This window comes from Pavona decussata, unplaced genomic scaffold (assembly GCF_977016875.1).
Source record: "Pavona decussata unplaced genomic scaffold, jaPavDecu1.1 SCAFFOLD_641, whole genome shotgun sequence".
NCBI lineage: Eukaryota > Metazoa > Cnidaria > Anthozoa > Scleractinia > Agariciidae > Pavona > Pavona decussata.
The window spans coordinates 54,155-80,840 of NW_028145873.1; the positions used below are offsets into that span (position 1 = coordinate 54,155).

Here is a 26,686-nt window from a genome sequence, read left to right on the forward strand (position 1 = left end):
AAATTGGCTGGTCCGAAAACTTGCTTCGCGTACGAACAAAGTAATTTTTATTCAAACTCTGTAATCATGAATAGATTGAAGTGGCCTTAAGTAAATACTTTGCAGGAAAATTTCAGTTCTAACCACGATCTGAAAAGAAAGCTTTCAATATTTAGAACGACTTTGTACTTCCCGCTACGCGAAATACAATTTTATCCTGGAAACGCGAGGAAGTATTTAGCCATGTGGCACAAGCTGATTCTGTCTGAAATTCCAGCTGTAGGCAAATGAGATGATATTCTAAAACATAAGTAAAATTCGTCTTGGGTAATTTTATCTACGCTTTGTACGAGCGACGTAAAGTTCGAGAAAATCTTCTAAAAAATCGCATCTTGGAGTAAACAAATTGCTCCCCGCGATTCTCTTCTCGTTGAGATTTATTTTCCACCGCACTGAAAACTTGCATGTAATTTCAAAACAAAGCAGGATAACCACAACGTACCTTTGCTTAAGGTCTTTGCAGAGTTTCTTGTGTGTTTGAAGGTATATTCAAGGAAAATAGATTGTGGCGACTGCGATAGAAAAACGTTGACCGACTTGAGCTACATTGTATTTACTTTATAAAAGTTACGACTGGATGGGCACGTGGAATTCGCACGCAAAATCTTCTAAATTACTGTCCGTGAAGTGCAAGATATCCGCAGAAGGCCGTCAGTGAAACTTGAAGAACCATTTTTGCTTACTTTCAAGTTCTGATCAGTTATTATACCAGAATTGACAGAACTATTTCACAGAAGACGAGTGGTAACACACCAATTGCGGTGTCATGTTTCATTGCGTGACACTAATTCTATACCGAGGGAGGGGTAGGAAAAATAGGGTTTATTGGTCATGGGCTTTTGCGGATCACACGTTGGGATTGATTTTATTCCATGCACATGTACACAATTCTTTCTTGCAAGACGATTTAAAAAATCTGCCTCTTGTTATTTTAAAAGAATACATCTAACATACTGTAGCAACTCTACACAGGCAAGGCCCATGGTCACAAAGGAAAACCTTAACTGTATTTTACTGAACTCATAAGAACAATGAGCTACCTGAAACGTCTCAAAATTAACATGTGCAAACTTTATGCATCACTATGGCAGGGGCAATCTTTGCAGTAAGCCACAATCCTGTCAATATACGGGGCCTTTCTTCGCTTTGTTATGTCAGCTAAAGGAATCTCAAAGTGCCTGCAAATGTCTTGGAGAACAGGTATAGCGAAATTTGAAATCTTCCCGTTCTTGATCAATTCACACAAGTTATAACAGTCATAGTATATGGGATGGGAGATTGCTAATTGCCCAAGAATATCGCTTCGTAAACCACTAAAAGCATCCTCATTCTCTGCTGCTTCTCTCTGATTTATGTCCATGTCACTGTCCTCCTTCTCGCGCTCGTGGTCATTTAGAGTGCGTTTGGAAGCTAACCTTGAAAAGTAGCTTGCAACCTGTTGGCTTGTCAGGAACTCGGAACTTGTAAACAGCCGCTCTCCGTCAAAATTCCTTGCAGTCATCATAGCCTTAGCTACTAACGCAGGATCAGCTTTCTGGCCGGTAGCCTCTCCGATAGAGAACTTAGTGAACAAGTAGTTTTTCTGTTTATCTGTAAAGCGTTTTGTTCTCCGACCTTGACTTGATTTTAGGGCCCAGCCCATCGGTAAGCTCGGTTGTGCTCCACTGTTAGGAAGTGCTGCTGGTGGTAGTTCTGGGAAACCTCCTGATTGTCCCTGTAACCTGTCTGAATATCCATGCGCTGCCTTGTCTAATAGGGTCTCGTGTTCAAGCGCACGCGTGTGTCTACCGCAGTCCAGGTGGTGTTGAAGGGCTGAGAAACGCTGATATGTTTTCATACATCCTTCTTCAGGGCATGAGTACAGACAGCTCAATTCATCTGCTGTCTCCTGACATTGCTGTAGTGAACTCTCTTTGGGATGACGGGTCTTTCCCTTCGTTGGTATGAAGTGTGCGTCAGACAGCTGATCAGATTCAGCGATGTCGTCACTGAGATCGGGGATGGTCATCTCATTTCCTATGCCCGTTTTGGATAACGGAACTATTTTTCCAGGCCCGATCCCATACGCCCTCCACACCCGTAAGTGGTCTTCTGTATACTCGATGTTGGAAATAGCACTAACACCCTCCAGTTTGGCACTTACTGGTCGAGGGAATGTTGGAGGGATTGCTAATGTTGCATTGACACCAGGTATTCCACCAGAAGACAACATTGCAGCTACCATTTCCCGCCCAGTCTCGATGTTATTGCCCGTATTCAGGTGGATTTTCATATGCGATTTGATAGAGGCCGCCTTTCGATCGCAAGCGCCTTTACCACCTTGCGGATCTGAGAAATCCATGCGTCGAACAAACACACCAGTGTCTTTGCCAATTAGGCTTGCCCCTGCGATAGACGCCCCACAGTGATAACACCCAGCGTTATCTTGACGGTAGTAGACAGATTCCAGATTTGGGAGCTCTTTTTTCAGTTTTGATACCACATCCTTCATGATGGAGAGAACGGTGCAACTATCCTGATTGCAGCTCTGAAATACGTGAACGAATGTCATTGTATGGAATTCTTGGTCGAGTGCAGCCCTATGGATCGCCACTGTAATGTGCCACGAGATTCCTCGTTTTCCAAACCAATCGGTTTGGCTTTCTCTGTATTTCCTGGGAAGAAACTTCATGGCCCAGTCTTGAACCAGAAGTACTGATGTTTCCTCTAGCATTTCAAGGGCATCGGTGCGTGCTTCGTCCTGGTTAACGTTTCTCAGAATGTGCGCTTTCCATGCATGTATAGCTTGTTTCGCTTGGCTAGTCACGAATGCCAGTTCCTCAATAACGTCAGCATTGTTGGCCGGCATTTGCGAGATAGCCTCGTCGATGTTGTTTAGCACGGTCTTGAGATTATTGCAGCGATCGCATAGGTCAAGATGCTTGTGACTACATTTCGCTTGAAACTCAGGATCGTTGGGATCGCTGAGGGCGTAAGGCCTACAATGGTCGGGGATGCATGATTCTTTGGAAATGTGTACCTGTTCAACAATGATTTCAAACAAACAAATTAGAAATTCCAAAGGACTTACAAATCCTTAAGTCTAGCTTTACTTTCCCATGATTAAAGCTATGTTTAACCCTTTTTAAGTGCAGAATATATGTACAAATTGCTGCCTTATTAGTTATTGTCTCGGACAGGTAACCTAGTCTTTCATAACATCAGTAATAGTTCCAAATAATCTTTAAAAAGGCGCTTGTATTGCAATATTGGTAGCATGCCCAAAAATTCTGGCGTGATAAAAAAAAAATAGGGAATGCCTTATTTTGGGGCTTTAAAAGAAATTTCGTTCCCAGAGCTCGAGTTACCCTTACTCAGGCGAACGTGAAACAAGGACCTCTGAGTTACGCCGATTCCGTCACGACACAAACTCTTTCCCGAGGCTGCGTTCTCAATCAATCAAAACCTTTATTTAATTAAACACGATGAGGGTTAAAGCTACGTAGCTTGAGGGGTCGTGCATAAAAAGCGTACCAAGGTAGCTGATAAAAGAGGATGTACAATTTCACAAATGATTCGACTAAGATAAGTTAACAACGCTAAAGTCTAGACTAAAACACTTAAAAAAATTCTCAAAGCACTTTTAGATAAGATCTTCTAAACAATGTCGCAGGTGTTTCGATAACGAAACGATCAAAACATCAAAAAATTCTTTCTGTACAGGTTGTTAAAATCAGTATCTTCAATCGTATTCGACATGTGAATCCTTTTAATAAAACTCTCTAGGGATACTGCGTTGCAGCACTCCTGGTAAAAGGTTCCATATAATTGCCCCTCTGTAGACTATTCAAAATTTCATGATATTCGTTTTGAGAGATGGGGTAACTAGCAGGTTTTTTTTTTTTCTAAAATTGTACGATGGTCAGCAGTATCTGCCTTTAAACCGGAAGCCAGATCTTGGCATCGGGGTTTTGATTAGCCTAGAGCCGGTGGGCGTGTGGCCTCCACTGGCCTAAAACGCGCGCGGGATCTGGGGACGAGATTGGTCATGACAGGATTTTGTTCTTCCCGTCTTGCTGCGCATGTGTATGTCTCTGTACAAGCAATCATCTTCAAAGCCACATAGCAACATCGCGGGTGTTTGAAATGGTCAGTATGCTCTTGCTCCGCCATATAAGAGAAGGACATTGCTCCAAAACAAACATAAAATGTTAATTATGCCGGCTGCACTTTTTTTAGAAATACTCCATACAAAAAAAGCTGTACTCGTAGTGGCAAATTATGCCAGAATTGTGCTAGCACAATCTCAAAGCCTAGATATCGCGACATTACCTTATAATCACTCTTGAGGTAACGTTTTGCTGATTTGAGAAGGTCCGTTTGCTCTTTCACCCACGTCATTCCTTTAACATCTCCCAGCGTCTCCAAAGACGTAATCAAGTCGTCAAAAGCCTGGGCACCTAATAAACGTTGATGATCATAATTGCTTAGTTTGATTAAACAGATTCGAATAACTAAATACTTTATTGGCCTCTCCCCGTGAGGGGTTTCTCGGGGACGATAAAACAGAGGTAAAGAAATACTTTACACACAACATAACAGGACTAAGAACCCCAATTGGTGGTTTTCACCTCACATATCGTCGGCAAGTAAAAAAATTAAATTCTCAGCCATTGAATAGATAAAGTCAAGAAAATGATATGTTGTAGAAGAGTGATACATAAACAACGTGTGAACGCCACAGAGCTTTGCGATATCTTATAATCGAGTTATTCGAGAAAATGTACCACGGAAAATTAAAGAGTTTAGCATGGGACGCCATATTGGTTCCTCATCTGAGGGGCACCAACATGGCGGGCCGGATACCAGCAAAAACATCTGGAGTTTACCTTGGTTATTTGAAAGCCTTTCTTCTCTCTGCTGAACTTTCACGCACTGACATAGACGCTTCTGTTACATGTTAGCTGATCAGACCTAAAAAAACACGCGGCAAATCGATGTTTTCATGTACGTGACATGTTTAGAGCAGCAATCCTTCTGTCACGCACTGTGCAAAAATCTAAAATTCAAACTGCTCTATTTTCAAAACAAAGAATGCTATCCTGCTGAAAACAAGCAAGCCGATAGAAATTTATATTTTCTTTTATCTGATTGAGATAAAACGCAAAATCGTGTTTAGTTATGAATTTCAGTTTTTTTATCACGTCATGTGAAAACCAACAATTGGGAGAGGGTCTGTCAATTGGCTATTTACAAGCGTTACAGAGGAGATGAGATCGGGTTTACAGATAAACAACTCCAGATAAAGGTATTCAGTGGGACTTCAGCCCGAAACCCTTGATTTCAAGTCATCACCCTAGGTCTACCTAATTACTCTGACACGCCTTCTGGATAAAAGCATATTCCCATGTACAAGGAAGGACACATGCTAATAAAAAGAGGTAAAAACCTGTTGCACTGATGTAATCTAGTCCCTGCAGTGACTTGCGGACAGAGGCAGAACACACCGATAAGATTCTCAGAAATGTACTGCGACTTAATGGCGTGAGCCCACATTCTTCAGCATATGTTTGGTACTGTGTTACTATGGATTCTGGTATCATGAGACGGACGACATTCGGCACTGTAATGACTTGTTTTGACGAGAGCTTTATGTTTTTTTCGCCGAACGGCAGGTCTTGAATAATTAGTGGACTTGTAATAAAATCCAGAAAGTGGTCCAGTTTTGCCTGTGATACCGCCATTCTTGTTCGTTGCTGAGGGACTTCTGGAACTCCTCTGCCCTGGGCAAGGATGTGCTTTCTAGCAACAGTAAAGCGATATCTTTATAAGTTGGGGATCCATCTCAACAGGGTGCGATATGAGACTTTGTCTGCCATTATGGACAAGATTTGCCGTTTAGTGTCCCATCTATTAGCGTTTACGTAGCACTCCGTCAATGCCTCCATCAGCACATTGTCGACATCATCATCCTCTTCACTTGAGTTTTGGGGCTCTAAAGGCTTTGAAGCAATGGCCTTCCACAAATGATGCAGCTGATTAGGGGCAATTTCATCGAGGACGGCAGTAACCGCCTGTCGCGCCTTTCGCACGTGGCGACGTGTGGTTCGTTCACTCGCATCCTCCCACTGCCTCGTCATAACACTTCTCACTGGACTTATATCTCTACTTCCTAGGAATGCATTAAGCTTGTCGAGAGGTTTATCTGGAGCGCTTTCTGCTGGAGTTCTGAATGTGGAGTCCGCAGTATTGAACCTTGTTGGGGTGCTCTCAGCGACAGGACTCCTGAAGGTAGTGGTGCTTGTCTCCGCATTCTATGACAAAAATAAAGGTACGTAGTTACCAGATGCGCTCTTTATCTGCTGCGTTCAAGTGTAAGCTCTCATCTAGCACGCAATGTCTTGTTTCTCAAATTGTCAAATTTATACTAGAAATCACTTTTCTGTCTGAAATCAGTATCCAAAATCCATATTCCTGGTTTTGGGTAATCGAGGCAAACTCTTCCTAGACGGTTAAGAATCAGGTAAAATATCTCTACTGTGCCTTTCCGTCAATTAGGATATTTCATACGGAAGAAATTAAGACGCGTCATATTTTCTTCCGTATAAATGGCCCTAACATTAATTAACTCCCAAAAAAGTAGGAGTTAAAAAAACTCTGGTACAGCTTGTTGGTGTAAACCCGCAAAAGACACAATATATTTCTGCGGGGTTGCTTGTTGTTGCCACTGATTACCCATGACCACTGTACTTATCAGTGACATATCCAGCGTTGCTTACCAGACTCAAGTTTCCTATCTGTGAAAGTGAGAACTCACTCTCGTCCACAGTCACTTGCGGCTGCAACTCCCTCTTAGGTTTCAAGGTACAAAGCATTTTTCTGCATTTTGGGCACACCCCTGGAACAAGGAAGGGTAATCAATTCGTAAATGGCTGGCATCTCTCAAGTAAGTATGTTGAATTAAATAAACCTACTTGGCAGCCGCACCCCATATTAGTAGGAGATATTGAGAATGGAAAATAAATGCTCGGTTGTAGAAATAACAGAAATATAAAACTCAACTAAATATTAAAGCAGAAGGTTTCAATTTCACCTGATCCCACAGGAAGGAAAGTACCACTTTCCTTCAGCACGAGCTGAGAGTCAGCTTTACTGAGCCCTCTCTCCGCTTTAGGTTTCTTAACGACGTCATCACTATGATGCGATAATATGACGGGTATTCTGCATCTCTCATTGGCTGAACGTCTCCATCCGATACCAAGCGCTGCACGATGTGCAGGACATATCAGCAGTTGAGATATGTTTGCTGGAGTAGAAAAGATGGACGCCCTTGACAAGATTAGGTCCACTTCATTATCGACGTCACTCAGCGTGAATGCTGATTTATGAGCGCTTATATCCCTATCACAACTAAGCAAAGGAACACAATCGACTGATCTGCTTCTATCTTTTGAGTCTGAGCCACAATGGCCTCCTGTAATCGCAAGAAACGAGCAGTCACTGTTCATAGCTCCAGAGCACAGTTCTTTACATCTTTACAGCCCGGCTACTTACTGCGAAAAGGGCTTCCTCTTAAAGATTTTCCCACGCAAGGATTAAGCAAACAAATTTCAAATCGCGAGCGTGCAGTACATTAAACCGCAAGCGTGCAGCAATTTGCAGACTCTATTTTTAAACTTTTGTTCCTAGGTACAAATTCTACTCAAGAAACTAAAAACTGTCGTCAAAGAAGCGGAACGAAACCTGCAGTCTAAACCTGCCAAAAAAAATGAAGCTTGCAAACTTGTGAACTTGCATTCATAGGACAAACCTCCAAATCCCGGCGGCGAATCCATAGGAAATTGCTTTGTTTATTGTTTGTTTTTCTTTTCTTTTACTCTCATCGCAAATATAAAATAATCATGTTAGTAGATAAATGAACCAGAAAAAATTATTTGCCGGCATTTTTCTCTCCTCATTAAAAGTTAGATGCAATTAATAATTGTTCGCATATCGCTGTCACGGTGTTGAGTGTGTCACGCAATAAAATAATTTTCCGTGGGAATACCATTTGTTTCATTCATAACACACACACAAAAAAAAAGGGAGGGGGAAACGACGAGGTAGACTTGAGAAAACTTTCAATAAAACCAGTAGTTTTTCTTGAATTATTGAGAAGAGATCTTCAGCTGTCAATTTGTATAAAGAGACCGACTTTGGCGAGGATTGAATTTCACGTTGCCATAAATGCAGGTCGACACTCGCCACAGCTCATTTTTCTTCAATATTCCTACAAACGCACAAGATGTTTTGCAAAGACCCTAAACAAAGGTAGACGGTCGTTTTTTTTTTTCTATCTTTTGTAATTGTGTTCATTAAGTTCACGGCGGTGGGAAAATTGCTGACCAAAAACAGAAACGTGTCAATAGCGAAGTTGTTTACTCAAGGCCATGGTAATTAGGAGATTTTATTCAACTTTACCTCGGCCGTACGAAGCGTAGATACAATTACCCAAGACAAATTTGACACAAGTTTTAGAATAACATGTTGTGTCCATGCAGGTGGAATTATAGACAGAGCAAGCATGTGCCACATTGTTAAAATCCTCGTAGCGTTTCCAGAGTAAAATCCCATTTTGCACGGCCGATAGTACAAGATGAATTTTTAATTTTGAATGATTCCATCCCAGATCATTATCAGGACTCAATTTTGCTGCAAAATACTTACAAAAGGTCTCTTTAATCAATACATTACAAGAGGGTTTCAATAACTTTATTCCCTGTTCGCATGCGGTAGACATTTTGGGAGCTACCAATTTGGCTACGATTTTGTGTGTAATTGAAGCCGTCATCAGCCTAAACAGATTTTCGACTTTTTTTTCAAAATTTAGGCGGTATTTCGAAAAACAAACAACATTACATTTGTTTAGACGGTAAAACCCATCAACAAACCAAATCTTAGCAAAAACTAAATTTTGGCCGTGACCGTCGGTTGCTTGATATTTCCAGACATTCGCTCTTAAGCTGTAGTGAAATAATAGACTGAAGAAATAATGTCTTACATTTGGCACTTTTCACAGCAGCTTCTGAGTTCAAAATTAGCGTTTGTGGTGCCGACAAACATCTGATGTTACCATGACAACAATGAAGTAGCGACGTTGGGGTCAAACATTTTCATTTCCCTCTTTGTTTGATTTTTACAAAGAAGTGTTCTTAAATAGCTGATGATGTTTGGAGCAAGGTGCACAGGCTTCTAAAACATCTGAAAGATCAATTCATTCATCCTTCGCTTTAATATGTTTCCTGCCATTGTTCAAGCCATTAATAATAATAATAATAAAAATAATAATAATAGTAATAATAATAATAATAATAATAATAATAATAATAATAATTTATTACTTATAGAGCGCTATTTACAAACACAGATCAATAGCGCTTTACAATCAAAAATACTAATGACAACATCTTTAATTCTAATTACGGATATTAAAATGTAAACCAATACAAATATAATGATTTACAATACAATTGTGGTTGGTTATATAAAATTGAGCCACTACTTAAATGATTTTTTAAAAAGAAAAGTCTTATAGGAATTCTTAAAAGTTTCTTTAGATCTAATAGTTCGTAATTGTAATGGGAACTCACGTTCCACAGATGCGGCTGCACGCTCACCCAAGGTTGCCAGCATCTTAGCCCTACTAGGTGACTCTTATAAAATGCCTGAGTTGGATCTAAGATTATACGAGGACTTGCATTTGATAACTAGAAGATTGCTAATGTATGCAGGTGCGAGGCCATGAATGGCTTTGAAAGCTAATAATAGAATCTTAAAATGTATGTGCGCTAGTACTGGTAGCCAGTGTAATTCGTAGAGTGCTGGAGTGATGTGGGAATACTACTCGATATCCATAATTAATCTGGCGGCAGCATTTTGCACGCGTTGTAACTCAGCTATTCGCTCTTTGGGAAGGCCATACAGTCATTCTCTCGCGTTTAAAGAAGTTTATTTAAATAAAAATTTTCATATGCAGTAAAATTTAATTTAATCCACCAATGACTCAGGACAACAATTCCGCCGAAAACACAAACTTCTATATGAGAAATATAACCGATTATTTGCGGAGTATCATGACCTAATTTCAAGGTGAGAATATTTTGTAATGAATTACCAAAAGGGCAAACGAGGTTTTATTATCTTAATAATTATTATTTTATCAAGAACCACCTACTGCACACGTTCCCATTCAGTGCCGGTAGCCTTTGATCAAAGTGGCCTTCTCACGCATTCATACACCATTTCACTTGTGTGCCGAAACGAATTGATTAATAAGGTTTGTAGCGGAGAGGAATCAGTTTGCTTGGTCAGTTTTTGCTTGTTATGTCACCAGAGGAAATTCATACATGTTCTTTTCTTTAATAGCTGCCTATCTTTCAGGACAGGCAACAGCTTTACCGAAAACACAAACTTCTACATGAGAAATATAATCAATTATTTCCGGTGCAACAGGACCTAATTTCAAGGTGAGAAATTCTGAATTATCAAGAGGCAAACGAGGTTTCATTGTTTTATCAAGTACAATGAATTGCACACGTTCTCATTCGCCTTTAATCAAAGTGGCCTCCTCATTCATACGCATTTCATTTATTTGTCGAAACATGATGAGCTTAGGTGAAGAAAAAAATGTATGCTAATGAGCTTACGGTGAGTTGAAATCACCAATGGCTTATCATTAACTGCAACAAGAGAAACCGTTTTGCACCTTTGCGTGTTATAATTCATGGTCGGAATGGTCTTTTTTCACACGTGCAGAGTTCCAGCAGTCACGCAGAGAGAAACAAAATCCCAGACATCGTGGTTTGTGCAGATCGAACGCGCGAGGAATGCTTTTGTTTTATCCACACGAACGGTAACCAGTAACGAAGGTTCTAACGCTTTTTGTAAGACATGGTTCTTTTGCTTGAATAGTAACTCCAGGGCACAGACTCAATATAATATGAACCACTCAAAATAGGCAACTGGGCAATTTAGCATTTTAGAAGAACATCGAATCAAGGAGCAAACGCAAACAATTCCTGTCAAAAGCAGTAGAATCGTGGAACAGAGTTTGGGACATTTATTTACTACACAAAATGTAACAATATTTATTGTTGCACAAGCCGCGCTAGACACTGTTTTTGTGAACGTTTTAGTCACATTAAACAAAATTCGGAGTGTTTTTTCCACAAAAGAAAAAAGAGAGAAAAGTGATACAATTGTACATTGATGATACAAAGCAAGTGATTGCCTCCACGCGTTGCATTCGGACGTCCCTAAAATGGAAGGCAAAAAGGAATAGTTGATAAACTGGAGTGCGAGGTTGGTATTCCTCTCATAAAGAGTTATAAAGAATTGGGACTACAAAGCAATGTTACTGTATACTACATTTGTACTGGACAGAGCAGCAATGCGCAACGCAAAAGCAAAATATTACAAAGCAGAATATTACAGTAAGCTAGATCAATATCCTGCCCGACAGATAACAACAGCTCACTGAAAAGAAAGCTGACTACCCAAGTAGAGCAGAATTGGTTATTGCGATATTAATTAGTGGAAGCAGAGCATTCTGCTCAATAAGCTAAAGCAAAACCTAAGTTAGTGTTCATAGCGTGAGGTTAGCCGGTTAATGTTCTGCTCGACAGATAACAACAGCTTATAAAGAACTGACTACCCAAGTAAAGCAGTTTGCTCGACAGATAACAACAGTTCTGGGAAGAACTGACTACCCAAGTAAAGCAGTCTGCTCGACAGATAACGACAGTTCAATAAAAAGTGACTACCCAAGTAAAGCAGAACAGGATTAATATCGCGCGATGATGGTTGAATTAATGTGGCGCGCGGTAGATAAAAACAGTGCAGTAAATAAATGACTAAGAGCCAAGCTATGCAATACAATAAGTTCAAAAAACAGAATCTTAAAATTGATATAGCCCATTTACAAATTTCACTACTCACCAATGCCTTGCTTTGCTTTTATATGACCGTGAATCCACGTCGAATACGCGCGAGTTTCCCAACCTCGATCAGTTTCCCGCCATAATAACAAAGATTCAACAATGGTCACTCTCGGCAATGGTCTGAGGAGGTACATCCTTCCAAAATATTGTTTTAATTCCTAAACGTATACGCTGCTTTTCGAGATTTCAATCCTATGATACTTGCGTTAAATGCTGAGAGGAAATTTGTTAGCCAAATTCAAAGACAGAGAAAGCTGGGACAATTCACACTAATACAACTCAATTTCAGAAGTACATTATTTTATCGAAGCTGGCGTCGATTTATCTCAGCATCGCATTCTCAGGTGGAGATAATAAAAACGAATGACCCAAGAACTATTTTCCTCGGCTTTATGGTAGATACAACTTACCAAGTCGAATATGCATGTGTAAAGGTCAATCCTCGAGCAGGGGAAGTGGTCTGCTGTTATTCAATAAATTAACTGGCTGCCCGACGCAATTAAATCCATTCCTTTGTGACAGTCTGGGCTGGGAAATGTTATGAAAACGAAGGCAAACCCATGGAAAAATCGGCAGTTGACCGTGAAAAATATATCATACAATACCACTCCGGAAAACACTGCGCGTCGCAAGCCACGAGTTTGTCTCGAAAGCGCAAGATGAAACTGCGTGACTATAATACACTGTGGCTGTTTCATGTTACATTTCCAGGCATACGATGACACATCGCGTACAATATTAAGAGGACCCCTGGGTGGAATTTTTTTCCTGCTCAAAGCTGCTCATGCGAGTTGATTATTAAAGTTTGTAACGGAGATGAGCGTGAATCAGTTTGTTTGGTCACTTTTCGTTTGTTACGCGAAGCATGTTTAAGCTCCACAGTGTCTGTAGTAATTTGTGACATCTGAATGGTGGAAGGGGCCCCATCTTGACTCTGCTCCACTTATTTACCAAAGGAAAAGTGAAGCACTACTCACTCTACCCACTATTTATAACAGAATAGATAATGAGTAGCGTAGCCAATAAGAGAACAGCATTCGTGATAGAACGACACTGAGTAGATTTATACTAATTCTCTTTATTCGTAATTTTTGGTTGTCTAAAAACTGTTTTCTTATGGTGTTTAAGGTGATTCCATTGAATTGCATTGCGCATCCTTGCTGCGCATAATTTTTTCGCGTCATTTAGCGTGCGCACAACATTACGGGATTTCCTTGAGGTTAAGCTCGGCATGAAAATAAATGGTCCTTTTCTTCTAAACAAGCACGGTGACCCCCATTTTTTAATGCATCAATTTTAATGCAAGAAATTAATTTTTCTAGAAATGATAGTTCCCTTTTCTGATTACTAGCGTTCCTAATATAAACCTCGTGGGTCATCTATTTACTATAATAGCCATCCAAGTTGCACAAGAACGAGCACGGTGACCCCCATTTTTTATTGCATTTTTGTAATGCTCATAACATAGTCATGAACTGGACCAAGTCTTAGACAATTTTAAATACTCCTTCTTTTTCAGCAGAATCACCTTAAGCGTTCGCTTATTGTTGAACCCTTCTGGGCATCGGAACAGTAACTGGAAAATATAGATTTTTTTCACTTAGATATGATCAGTCACTTTTTACCGAGAACATGACAACATTGTTTCTCAAGTAATAAGCATCAATTTAACGCTCTTTTACTTTGGAAGCGAAATATTGAGCGCATGGCACGATTTTGGGAACACGAAAAAAGTATGCGTGATGGCTCTTCTCTCTCGAGCCTCCCACTCAACTCGCGCGGCCTGTGTGGAAACGTCTCAGGAGTTAGCAGGCTATTATTCGGCAGACATCCCAAGTTAACTGTTACCCAGTCGTCGTGCAATCCTACATCGAATGAAAATTACGAATCTAAGATTAGGATATCTGGCACAGCAGTGATTAAATATATTAAAAGGGGAAAGAATATAGGGTGCGACAGTTTGCACCAAAACCTATTTATTATAGGGAGCAAAGAGACCTGCGGGAAAAAGTAAATAAGGACTAGTACACATCTCCCACAGATTTACGACACAGATAAACATGCAGGGTTTGAAATTGTGAGCTCTCAGAGGACATTCTCTTTACGTTATTATTTTTTTCCAGGCTCTGAAGGCGCCACGCACCACACTGCGCCGGAGTTTGTTGGCGAGGTTTGTAATGCAATGAAGATGTGACGATGATGTCGTTGGTACTTTACCTTTTTTTTTTGTTTGTTTGTTGTTTTTTTCTTAGTACAGTCCGAATCGTTTCGGTCTAAAATTCATTTGCAAGGATAACTCCAGCAGTGTAACCCATTATGCCATTTGAACATTTTGTCACGCAATACCACCCATCAGTTACAAACTTGAAACAAATACTAATGGAAAACTGACATTAAATAGAACGACAACCATTGCTCAGAGAAATTCATAAGGAACCTCCTCTAATTTCATACAAAAGAAGTAGGTTTCTCAAGAATATACTCGTGAGAGCAAAACTCTAAAAACGGCTAAAACACGCACGTGAGAGTCGCGCAGGCCTGTCACTATTTAAAAAATACTGTTGATTTGTACCAGACAGGCCCCGTCTCACGGCGTGCAAGTACAAACTACCCGCTAATTGCTTTTAGCTATGCATCACTGCGAAACACGAAGGAAAACCACAGCGTTTGCACGCATCAGAGTCGACTACATCGCCGATTTTAGGTGACGTGCTAAAGAACTTCAATGCAAACCTGTGGAACTCACTTTTCTCAGTTCAAACAATCGCATATGCTCAGAAATTATCATTTTAGCCACTACCAAAAACACAGCATCACGCTGGGTTGGCCAAAATCGAAACCACAACAAGAGAACCAATAGGAAAACGGGATTTTCGATCCGCTATACGAGTATAAAAACTTGAGAAATTACGCCCCACGTGGAATGATACCGGGAACTCATCCCTATCATTCTCCTTCGAAAAGATAATCGGCAACTGACGAGATCCATACGATAGGATCGAAACCGCGGTCTTGCCTGACCATGACAGAAAGCATTCTTACAACCGCGGGATTTCTCAACATCCTCGGTTCCAAACCAGGCGTAAACAGCACTGAGCCAACAGATATAACCATGGAGCCTATAGACCAACAAGAAGAAGACGAACTCTAATAGAATACGTGTCCCCAGATGAAATTGAGCCCAGCCAACCGCCTCCAGTAGCCGGTCATTCCAGAAAAGACCAAAACGAAAAACAAAGCGTAACAGACAGGACCAGCCGAAGAGATGAAGCCCGCAAAGGAAACCAAAACCGCCGAGCAGACGAGCTACGCAAAGGAGTCCACAACCGCAAAGACCAGACGCCGTGTAGGAGAAGAGACCCGACTTTAAGAGGGATAACAAACGTATTCGCAACCAAGCAGAACAAGGCATCGTTAGAGCTCTGACTAGCTTTCACGAACGTCAAATTCAAAAGCATAGAATCGCTTTAAAGCGTCAGAAACGGCCTATAGCTCCAAGAGACACGAAAGTGGTCCACCGTAATACTGATGGTTGAACACAGGAGGAAAATACTAAGCTCCCGCAACACAAACCTCGCAGTTACAGTTACAGAGCTTAGTGGAGCGACAACAAAACACACAGCTGTAACTTAAGCGGCCTTTAGCCCTCAATTTAACGCATTGCATGGCTTTCAAAGAAGCTACAATGCTTAAGAAGGGATCAAGGGACGAATAACCGTGATAAGAAGCACAACATCTTGCAACAAAAGCAAAGAGCCGGGCCCGGCAATCTGACAAAAGCTGCAAGATAATGTATAGTTATTACACGGCTCAAATCCTACCCTTACAACGATAAAAAGAGAGGCTATATTGCCACCAGACGCACTGAAATGAGCCATGCCAAGCCTAAACTAAATGCCACAAACGGCATAAGAACGACAGTCGCTAAACAGAAACGTAACAACAAGAGGTCAAAATGACCTTTGAGATCAATTACAGCACATGTGACAGTTAAACACATGGCTTTGTTTCAGTGTCTATCGCGCAAATCCTCCAAATCATATATGGCATTTAATAAGAAAAAAATCCAGCACTAAAAAAAACTTACAGGGAGCACCGCTCTTTTCATAGAGAAAAGGGTGTTCTCTGGAAGGCATACCCTTGAGGGCAAAACTCTTATTTAGGCTTAACACGCACATGAGAGTCGTACAGTCCTGTCAACCCATTATGCCATTTGAACATTTTGTCACGCAATACCACCCATCAGTTACAAACTTGAAACAAATACTAATGGAAAACTGACATTAAATAGAACGACAACCATTGCTCAGAGAAATTCATAAGGAACCTCCTCTAATTTCATACAAAAGAGGTAGGTTTCTCAAGGATATACTCGTGAGAGCAAAACTCTAAAAACGGCTAAAACACGCACGTGAGAGTCGCGCAGGCCTGTCACTATTTAAAAAATACAATTAATATTTTTATCATTATTATTATTATTATTATTATTATTATTATTATTATTATTATTATTATCATTATTATTATTACTATGTGAGGGAAAACGTTAGACGCCAATTAAGCGTGTCACGGTATTGCCTGAGCTTTGATAGCATTTCATAGCATAGCCATTCTTTTGCAACTGAAAATGCTGTCCACGTCGTTGAAATTCGCCCAGAAAGTTATTCACAACTGCTGGATTCCAAAATGCAGCACTTAATATTAAAGAAGAAGATCTTTTAATTTCCTTTATTCATGGGCTGACTGCACCACAGGCGAATCATTGTGGTTGAATCATAGTCATGTAATCTTGTTTGGGAATCCGCGATCTTCCCACTAGTACTCTAAACGACTCTCGTTTTGCAAAAGATTTCATCCGCCCAAATCCACCCATATTTAAGAAAAGTAAAAGTCTTCGGCATGCCAAGGAGAGAGATAAGTCCAAAAACTACCGCCAAAATAAAATGAAATCAGCATAGCAGCATTATTTATTATCAAAAGATGAGCTATGGTTTGGTACGACTTTGGCGATTGTTATTTTAAAAACCACTTCTTGTTCTACATTTTTAAAAGCACCAGTGTGCGTTTTACCAAAAAAAATGTAATTTAAAATAATGTATAATTTACATGGCCCCAGAATCCTGTAAATTTACAATTGTTCGTCAATAGCCAATCATTTATAAATGAGGTCATCAGCAGCCAATGGCAGATCGACATGTTAACCTGTCATTTGAAAAAGCCTCCACCCTATGAAATCATCACCAACCAATAGCAAAGCGACATTTCAGCATTTTCCACACCCTGATCTTTTAAACCTTTGTGCTCCTTTCCTTCAAGGACATTGTCTTTTGGGAGATAGGAGGATCAACTTGATTTAAGGTAAGTTGTGAAGTAGGTTCTAAATTTAAACTGCGCTGAAGCTCAGAATGACGATATCTTATCTTTCGCTAAATTTGTAGCTGTCAATTGATACCTAAGATTTCAACAGTGCCACAATTACTCTATGTTGCTGGGTTGTTGTATTGAGAAGTGGTTAATGATTAGTTAGGAAGGCTAAAATTATGTTGTCTTTGAATCAGCATTTCAGTTGTGTTAGAGAGCTGCAGTATCGTATGAAGTTGCAATTGCAATATATTATATATTTTATCTTTTTCATCCAAAAAAATCTCCAACTCTTCTTAATTCGTGGTCGTGCGCGTACCTTGATCTCTCCGTGATCGAAGGCGGTCCATCTCTGGGATTGCGCGCGCGTTGCTCGTTTACTCGCCTGCGGACTCTTGACTGAGGCTCGTGTGAGCTTCGTTTTCTCACTCAATAGTTGGAATGATCCCAAACCAGAGAAAATGTTGAGCTAGCAAAACTTAAAACAATTACTTATTTGGCGTTTTTTTCCACCTTTTAGATTAGATTAGATTAGCTTGTTCTATTTTTTCACCTTAATCTTGTTTGGTTGATCTCCGTATTCTGCCTCGTCTGAGTAAAAACTATTAAGATAACTCATATACTTCCATTGTCCAGTGTTCCCAAATTAAATAGCGAATTTAAGGTCTTCTAAATGCTGGAGCTCTATTGTTCCTTTTTTTTCTTTTTCAGCTCTTTTTGTTCCTGCATCACATAAATTATCCAATTCGTAATGAATGTTCTTTCGGAGCAGAAAATATAATTTTAATGGATTTTCCTCTTGTTCTTGGTAGTTGCTTTTTCGCTTTAAGGCATCAAAGAATCTAAAGTTGTTGACATAAATTAGCTCTATACAAAAGGAAAAAAACTCAAAATTAAGGTCAGCAATGAGAAATAATCGAGCGAGAAAAAAAAAGAAAACTAAAATGAAGCAGTTTTAAGTGTTAATGTATTCAAGAAGAAAATACTTACAGAGTGCCATGTAAAGGGCGGAACGTCATCATAACTAAAGGGCTCAAATTTGTCCCGACACCGGTGACAGACGAGAATAACATTAGACGCCAACTCTTGTTAGACTTCGAACATTTCGCAAGACGTATGCGCCTGAAATACATATTTCACAAAGAAAATAAAGAACCGCATCCATTCCACGTCAAATCAGACTGGAAGCCACCGGTTCAAAAATCAGTTGCCCTAGAAAGCTACTTGGAAAGCGTCAAAATCCAATTAGCAGAGATTAAACCAATCAGACTTAAAAATAATCTGTCACACAATGAATATAAAGCTCTCACAGAGCTGAAAAAGAACGCTAACATCGTTCTAAAAAAAGCAGACAAAGGCACAACAACTGTCATCATGAATAAATGCGATAAAATACAAGAAGCTCAAATTCAACTCGACAACAGAGAACATTATAAGCCTCTCCAAAATCCCATGACGGTGGAAACATCACAAAGAGTTCACGAGCTTGCCGCACAATTGCATCAAAATAACTTCATTGATGACATGACGAAGAAATGGTTTTCTCAAACGCGAGATCCGCCAAGAATACTAATATATATATAATATAATACTAAGATCCACAAACCAAATCCGGTCGGAAGACCGATAATTTCGGGCTGTGAAGACCCCACAGAAAGATTATCATCTTTTGTGGACAAATTACTTCAGCCCATCGCACAAAAACAGAAATCGTATCTAAAAGATACAACGGATTTCGTAAGCTTCATAGAAAAGACAAAGGTCTCTCAAGATACTATCTTAGTATCAATGGATGTAACAAGCTTGTATACAAATATACCACAGGAGGAGGGAATTACAACAGTATGCACAGCATACGAGACATTCCACAACAATAAACCTCCTATACCGTCACACTACCTCAAAGAAATGCTTAAACTTATCCTTCAGGAAAATTCATTCCAATTTGTTGGAAAAAATTACCTTCAGACCCATGGAACTGCAGCAATGGGTACAAAAATGGCCGTTGCATTTGCAAACATCTTTATGGCTGATATTGAAACAAAAATGATAAGTCAAAGCAAAACAAAACCAATAGAATGGAACGTTTTATTGATGACATTTTCTCACTGTGGGATAGTGACGAAAAGGAAATTAACCTGTTCATTGAACAAGCTAACAAATTCCATCCTACTATTAAATTTACGGCCGAAATTTCAGAGAACGACACTAGCTTTCTCGACACAATAATTTTTAAAAGAGAACGTTTCAGAAATGAATCGATCCTTGACATCCGTACACATTACAAGCCTACTGAAACCTTACAGTATACACATTTTACCTCGAGCCATCCCTTGGGTGTTAAATGAGGTTTTATTAAAGGCGAAGCACTCAGACTAATGAGAACAAATTCTTCTGAAACAACGTTCGAAAAAAGTATCTCCAAATTTAAATCGCGCCTCATAGCGCGCGGATACCCCCACAAGATGATACAGACAACGTTATCAGAAGTCAACTTCGCCGGAAGACAGTCGGCTCTACAGCAAAAGAAAAAAACTCGCAAACAAATCTTGCCTTTTGTGACAACGTACCACCCATCGGTGCGTAACCTTAAAAATATATTGATGCAAAGCTGGAAGTTCATACAAAATCGACCTTTGCTGAGAAACATATTCAAAAATCCGCCAATTATATCGTACAAGAGAGGACAATCTCTTAAGGACATGCTCGTTAGGGCAAAAATATAAAGGCAGCGTTCATAAAAATGTACACCACATAACGCAGTGAGCCGTGCAGGCCTGTCATTTCTATTATTATCATTTTGATTGGAACAAATGACAAAGTTTAAGTTTGTTACTCTTGTCTATTGGTTTTGAGAAATTTGGAACAATTCCGGTCAACTTTCGTGATTAGGGACTCATAAAGAAATCAACGATGGCGGCTGTGAACAACAAATGACGTGATTTTCACTGCACCCCGTTCGCCATTTCCCGATCCACGTTTAGGGATGTAAAAAAGCCTAGGTTGAACTGAATAGGGTTTAATCCCCCGAAACATGAATTTTTGGAGATTACAAAATATTAAAAGCTTTTAAAGACCAATGTTACAACAGTTATTCCAAAAACTTTTCACTGATCTTAAATTGTTTCCTCCCTTTACACATGGCAAAATATTTAAAAGAGGAGAATATTTAGCTTATGTAGGGAAGCTTCTCTCTGTCACCAATTAAATATTTGAAATATAGAATTTCTGAAGTGCTATTTTGGCAATTATATGTGGCTTTTGATCAGCACTTTAATTTAAACCCTCTTGAGATGTGAAAAAAAAAGTTACCGGGTTTTAAAATAAAATTGCTTAACATTTGTCATCCAGCTCAGATTTACTCCTTGATTGTCTAATAAATTACCTAACAGCTAGGGTTGAACAAACTCGTGTTGAAAGTAGTTTGCTTTACTGGTTCATGTTGTTCAATAATTTGGCAAATTTGGCTTCAATTTTTGTCGCGACATCTTACCAAATTGCGAAGGTCGATATATCTGATCAATCTTTGCCCTGTTTTAGAAATAGGAAAAAAGCCCAAATGAAATAATGAATTGTAAATACCTTATCGATGCCACGAACAGAGTCGCCGGAGAAATTGCGTCTTGGCTTTGACCAGTCATTCTGGCAAAAGTACAGTCTTATTTGAAAGATGGCAATTTGACTGTTATTGCCTACTCAGCTGAATTTCGAATTTCGTTGACAGTGACTTCGTGAACTGTGGATTATACTGAGCGGATTATAGATGAATAAGCAAAGTTCAGCGTAAAAGACAGCGACTGACGAATCGAATACCAACCGTAACGACAAGGTGTTTAGAAGTTTCAATCGTCTCGGTACACCTTGCGGAAGCGGAGTTAGTGTTTTTTTTTTTTTTTTTTTCTAGAGCGGGCGGTTTCTTGAAAATCCTACAATTAACCTGACTAGGTCCGGCAACGGGCAAAATTTTCCTTTCTCTTACCACGATCACAGTAACAACACGGTAACCAGAATGCGCGGGAAATCTTGAAGTGAAATCATTTTATTCTGATCAGGCGCGACTTATTGTTGGATTTTTTCCTCTCTAAGTGAAACTTTTTGCTCACTAAACGTTGTAAAACGAACGAAAAACTCAGCAATGGAATAAAAGGAATTGTTTTTTTCTTTAAAGAGGCGGGCATTTGTATAATATCGTTGACAAATCGTTGCCGGTTTGCTGTTTTTTAGTTCTTATGGCAGTATTGACACGTCATTTAACTTAAGAGTAATAATATTGCTAACTGGAAAACAGTTTTTAAGCTCTGTTTTACGGTCCATGTTGATTATTTCCCTTGGAGTTTTATTTTCTAATCAACTCTCATTTTCCTTCATTTAAAAAAAATGATTCTTAGCTAAAATAGTCAAACAAACGCCGCGCAACTCTGAAAAGTTCTTCTTGCACAGATTTCTCTAAGTTGAGAATTGGCTCGTGACAATCTTGACAGAGTACAAACACAAATACTTAAAATAGTAAGATATAAAGGTAGAAGGTGTGACTTTTTTCACTGAAATTCTTTTTCAACAACTTTCGTTGAAAGCGAATGTAAAATTTGTGAAGTGTGCTTTCATTTTCATCAAAACAAGCCTTACGCAGAACACTTATTCGCTCGATTTTGCGAGTTTTTCAAAGATAGTTGTTTAGTTTATTTCTTTACTTCTTGCTAGAAATATCACAGTTTTTTTCTTTCCATTTATTACTCCGGGGTATGTTTGAAATGATCAGGTAAAATTCTCTTTTCCGAAGTCATATATCAAGGTAACTTTTAGTGAAGACAAACTGCTAAGAAATCTTACGTCACGAATGCTATTATTCCAGTCATTTCAAACTGCTCGACCAATCTTAGATGGTTTTTGTTTCAAAAGTTATCAGACAACTTCAGATTTTTAAATCTTTTACAATTGCAAAACTTCCAGCGAGAAAAACTCTCTTCTAATTGTAGTTTGATCTGCTTTCCTTTACTGATTACTCGAATTTAAATTAGTAAAAAAAAGAACCAAACCGCCATTTTGTTTTTCTTTTGTGCTGATAAATGATTCATAGGCTCTTAGCAGGACATCGTCATGAGACTTGTGATTGGTGTTATCTTGATGCTAGTGGCGTTAAGTCTGGCACAAGGTGAGTTTGTGTGGTTGCTCGTTATGTCTTGAGCGCCCTTTGTCCTAAAGGCCGACCCAACCCAATTCATTTAATTGTAAATGTTGCTTCATTGAGATGGCTGAACGAGTTAAACTCTTCATTTCCTGTGGAATAGCCACACTTTAGAAGATCATGCTCAGACTCATAAGTTAGAAACACCTCTAGAACATCCTAAAAAGCATCAATAAAAGATAATGTGGAAGAGTTTTGAAACAAGTAGACTGTTGATTTAATCAGTTGCTTAATAACCAGCACCCTTAAGAACTATTGATACTATCAAGAGAACTATCATTCGTCAGTGTGGACTTATTTCAACAGATTCAAGGCATGACGTTGAGAGAACATAATGACGCAATAATATTATAATTTATTATTGCTTTTAGAATGTGTTGATAAAAACAGGAAATGTCGCAAATGGGCCAAAAAGGGAAAATGTGATTCAAAGAAGGTGGCAAAACTTTGCCCCAGAAGCTGTGGAAAGTGCGATGAGTTGGGTGAGTATGGCCTTTAGAAGACTATGCTATTTTAAGAATTTATGAGTGACAATAAAATAAACATAAACACAGGGAGCTCACTGAGCTTACTGGGAAAAAACTTTCTCTTAAAGATACCCTAAATTACATTAATAAGAGTGACATTAATAAGAGAGGCTATCCACAGTTTTGAAGTTACTGATACACATTCTAGCTTAGGGCCATTTTAAACCATACGGTTTTCTTAATCATAATGATAGATTATTTTATGTAAATAAAAGTAAAACCTGCTTTTTTATTTGTTGCCGACGTGTCAATTTTCTTGTTCCTGACATAAAGTGACATGCTTGTGACATTAGTTGGGTCTGTTTAAAAAAAAGGTACAATCCGCGCACGATTATCACGCACGCATTTTTGTCTCGCATCTTTTTCTGACACAAATTATTAAAGATAACTTGAACAATTGATTATTATCTCAACAAAAGTCAACATAAAAACATGGAAGACAAACATTGGGAACGAAAACATTATTATGTTGAGGGAGTTCCAACGGTTACAATATCAGACCTACATATAAGAATTAATCGCGACGAACAAGAAATAATTTTATAACTAGCTGTGTTCATTATTTTGTTCGACCGAATTGGAAGGAAATGTTAAAACAGCTTCAACATGGTCAAACAATTCTAGAAAAAAGGAAATGTTGAAAGGAGTGTTGAATGAAAAGTCGCAAATAATCAAATTTGTTTCAGCAATTTTCAACAAGTCTTTTTTAAAGGTTTTTCCATATTTACAAACAGTGGACACGTTTCATTCAAAAATATTGTTTAGGTGTTGAACCAAAAGTTTAATGCGTTCAGACATGCAATGCCCTGAAAACCCAAGTTAAAAGTGGCAGAAGTGCGAACTGTGTTGAGGATCCGACGAACAAATAAATTAAAGCAAATGGGTGAATTAGCCTAGGGAGGGATCGAGGGATAAAAAGATTCGGCCCTGACTTCAACTCTTCGTAACGTTTCCCCAAAAAATACCAATAATTTTGGTGTGACTAGTTAAAGATCGTCGCACTTAAAGTGCCCCTGGGACGAAAATTTCATTTTCCATCTTTTTGCATTTTCGTGTAGAATATGACCTTCTTACTCATGTTACCAAATTTCAATCCTTTACGGTGATTGCAAGTATTTTTTTTTAGCTTTTTATTCGAGATTTCACGGCCGCCATTACTTGGCCTTCTTCCGGAAATTAAGAGCCACTGTCTGTAAATATCGAAAATCCGGCGTCAGTCGTGAAATTTTCAATTCCTTCATATTTTGCCCAAATAACTTCTATAGTGAGTTATTTTCAAAAATACTATTCAAAGGACCTGAAGCGCTTTAGTTTTTTCGAAATCTAAGAAAGTTCGAAAAACGCCATTTTGGCCTTCTGGCGGCGTCAAAACTACAATAAAATTATGCATTTTCTTTTCGCTCGTCCAGATCAACGCAATAACATCTATCGATGAACTTCGGTTACCTCATAACAGATCTCTTGATCTCCCTGAAACACTAAATTATTTTGAGAAAGCTGTTGAAAACTGCTTGTTTTTGGCTGTTACAATTACCCTAGTTCCAGCGCTTTAGCGGATAAGGTAATTTTAGCTAACTTTAACAGCAACGAAAGCCCACTGGTACATGTAATTTGAAGTTGAAACTAGTATGGTCTTAAAGCCCATTCTTTATAGTTTGTTGTATTAAAATTTCTAAGGCGGCCCGAAAAAAGTGCCCCGTCGAGAGACGGAAACGTGAAGTGTACTTTCTGGAATTTCGACCTTTCACGAAGCGAACATGAAGCATCCCTATTCCGAAAAGAACCGCACATTGTAAAATCTACCAATGGAAACCTGTTTCGAAATCCTGGATGCATCAAAACAGTCTTGTACTCAAAGCTACAATCCCTTTTGATTGAAAATATTATTATATAAACACTTGTGGAAAACAGGAGACGTGTAGTTCAAGCCGTGAAATGTGTAATTCAAAGCCGCGCCGGCAGATATCTACAGTAGCACGCACGTGTACGCGTCGCAAGATTGCTATTTCGTTCCGCTATTATTTTACCGTTAAAACTAACAAGAAGATCCTCAATATGCATGTTGTCGTCTTCCTTCGTTCATTCTTATCTCGAGATTTTTAAGCTCTGAAGAGAACACGCCACACGCCAACAAAACAAAACAAAACAAAACAAACAGGATTTTAGTAGGGCGATCAAATTCCAAGACAAATGAAAATAGCTACAAATGCAGGCCCGATTTAGTATTCAGTTGATTAAGATAACCGCACATTTATTTTATATTCAAGTGATAAGGCATAATGTACATCAAATTACTATGTAGACAAAGTAAAAACAACTTTTCAGCAATGTCAAAGTACCGTGGAAAAGCAACTGTTAACAACCTTTAATTAATTTGTAGTTGTAAACAAAACAATGTCAACCTCACCGGTCTTGTTGCGATCCTTGAGAAAATATAATGAATCCCTTGCTTCTATAGTTATGTATGACAAACTTGCTTCTATATGTTAAGTTAGCAAACTGGTAGACTTGTTTTCTCGAAAGGCTGTGATACAATTTACACTTGGGTAATTGCAATAATCTTCCGTCAAGCAAAAGTTACTTTTATAGTTGATCAATCACCAGAACCACGCCATATGGTCCACATTTCTCCCTCTACAAAACGTTCCAGAACGTCGTTTGTGGCCGGATTGGAGCAGTTTTGTTGGTCTGAACTAAAAAAGTTTGTTCCTTGGGAAGCTTGCAGACGGGCACTGTTATGGTCTTGTTGGGAGCGGTGTGTAAATATTCGACTTGGTGCCTGTGCGGCTTCAGCAACTGTGGAATGCGTGACAGTCTATCGCGCGGTGTATAAAGGACGTCCAGGGGTATCTCGGGAAAGGACAATAAGCGGCAATTGTGGAGTGGACAGTGAATCAAAATTGCTGCTTTCCCGAGCAGGTAAGGTGTTAAATATTTGTAAAGTTCAGATAACACAATGTCACGGTTTTTAGGGCTCAAATCAGTGGAGGCGCCCGTTGGGATCATGGGAGGTGGGTGGCCGGGGGGGGGGGGGGGGGGGAGGAATTGTGGTATGGGTGGACATTGGAACTAGAAGGTGGAAAAACTCGCGCACATTGAGTTAAAGGAAAACTTCCGACAAAGCTCCTGCTAAGGCCTTGTTTTCTTTCGTTTCTGTGTTAACATGCAAATGGTTCTTTCCGGATCTAAAAAATAAAACTTATTCCCAAAACTAAAGGTGAAATAAAAAAATTCAGCTTCCGACTCTAACCCCCCGCGAACCACAAAACGATCAAACAAACAACCAAAAAATGGTAAGAAGAGAAAACGGTTGGTCCCTTGGAAGATCTCCCTCTTGCTCTGAGTGTGTGGTCCTGTGTAGACAACTGTTTCGGGCTCATCAGCATGGCATAGCCGTGGCTTGGCTGGACATAAAAAAAAAAAAGATGAAAAAGGAGCACACCTCGTCGTCATTATCATGTAGGTAGTTATTCCGGAAATTTGGGTTCGATTCTAGTTCTCCGTGTCATAACAGTGTTTAGTTAATGGTTGGTTCTCGTCCTTGTTCAGAGAGATTTCTCTCCGAGTACTCCGATTTTCCCCTCTCCTCAAAAACCAGTCTCCTTAATTCCTCGCGA

General features: G+C 39.3%; 1 long non-coding RNA gene and 2 pseudogenes across 1 annotated transcript; 2 read left to right on the top strand and 1 right to left on the bottom strand.

Moving 5' to 3' along the window:
* Window positions 1-1,111: 1,111 nt before the first annotated feature.
* On the bottom strand, window positions 1,112-7,526 carry LOC146449108 (uncharacterized; annotated as a pseudogene).
* Window positions 7,527-17,329: 9,803 nt separating this feature from the next.
* LOC146449109 (uncharacterized) lies at window positions 17,330-23,024 on the top strand. The gene is made up of 3 exons (XR_014860753.1): window positions 17,330-17,354; window positions 22,435-22,509; window positions 22,914-23,024. It is a non-coding gene; the product is annotated as an uncharacterized LOC146449109 (long non-coding RNA).
* Window positions 18,474-20,083, top strand: LOC146449110 (uncharacterized; annotated as a pseudogene).
* Window positions 23,025-26,686: the final 3,662 nt, after the last annotated feature.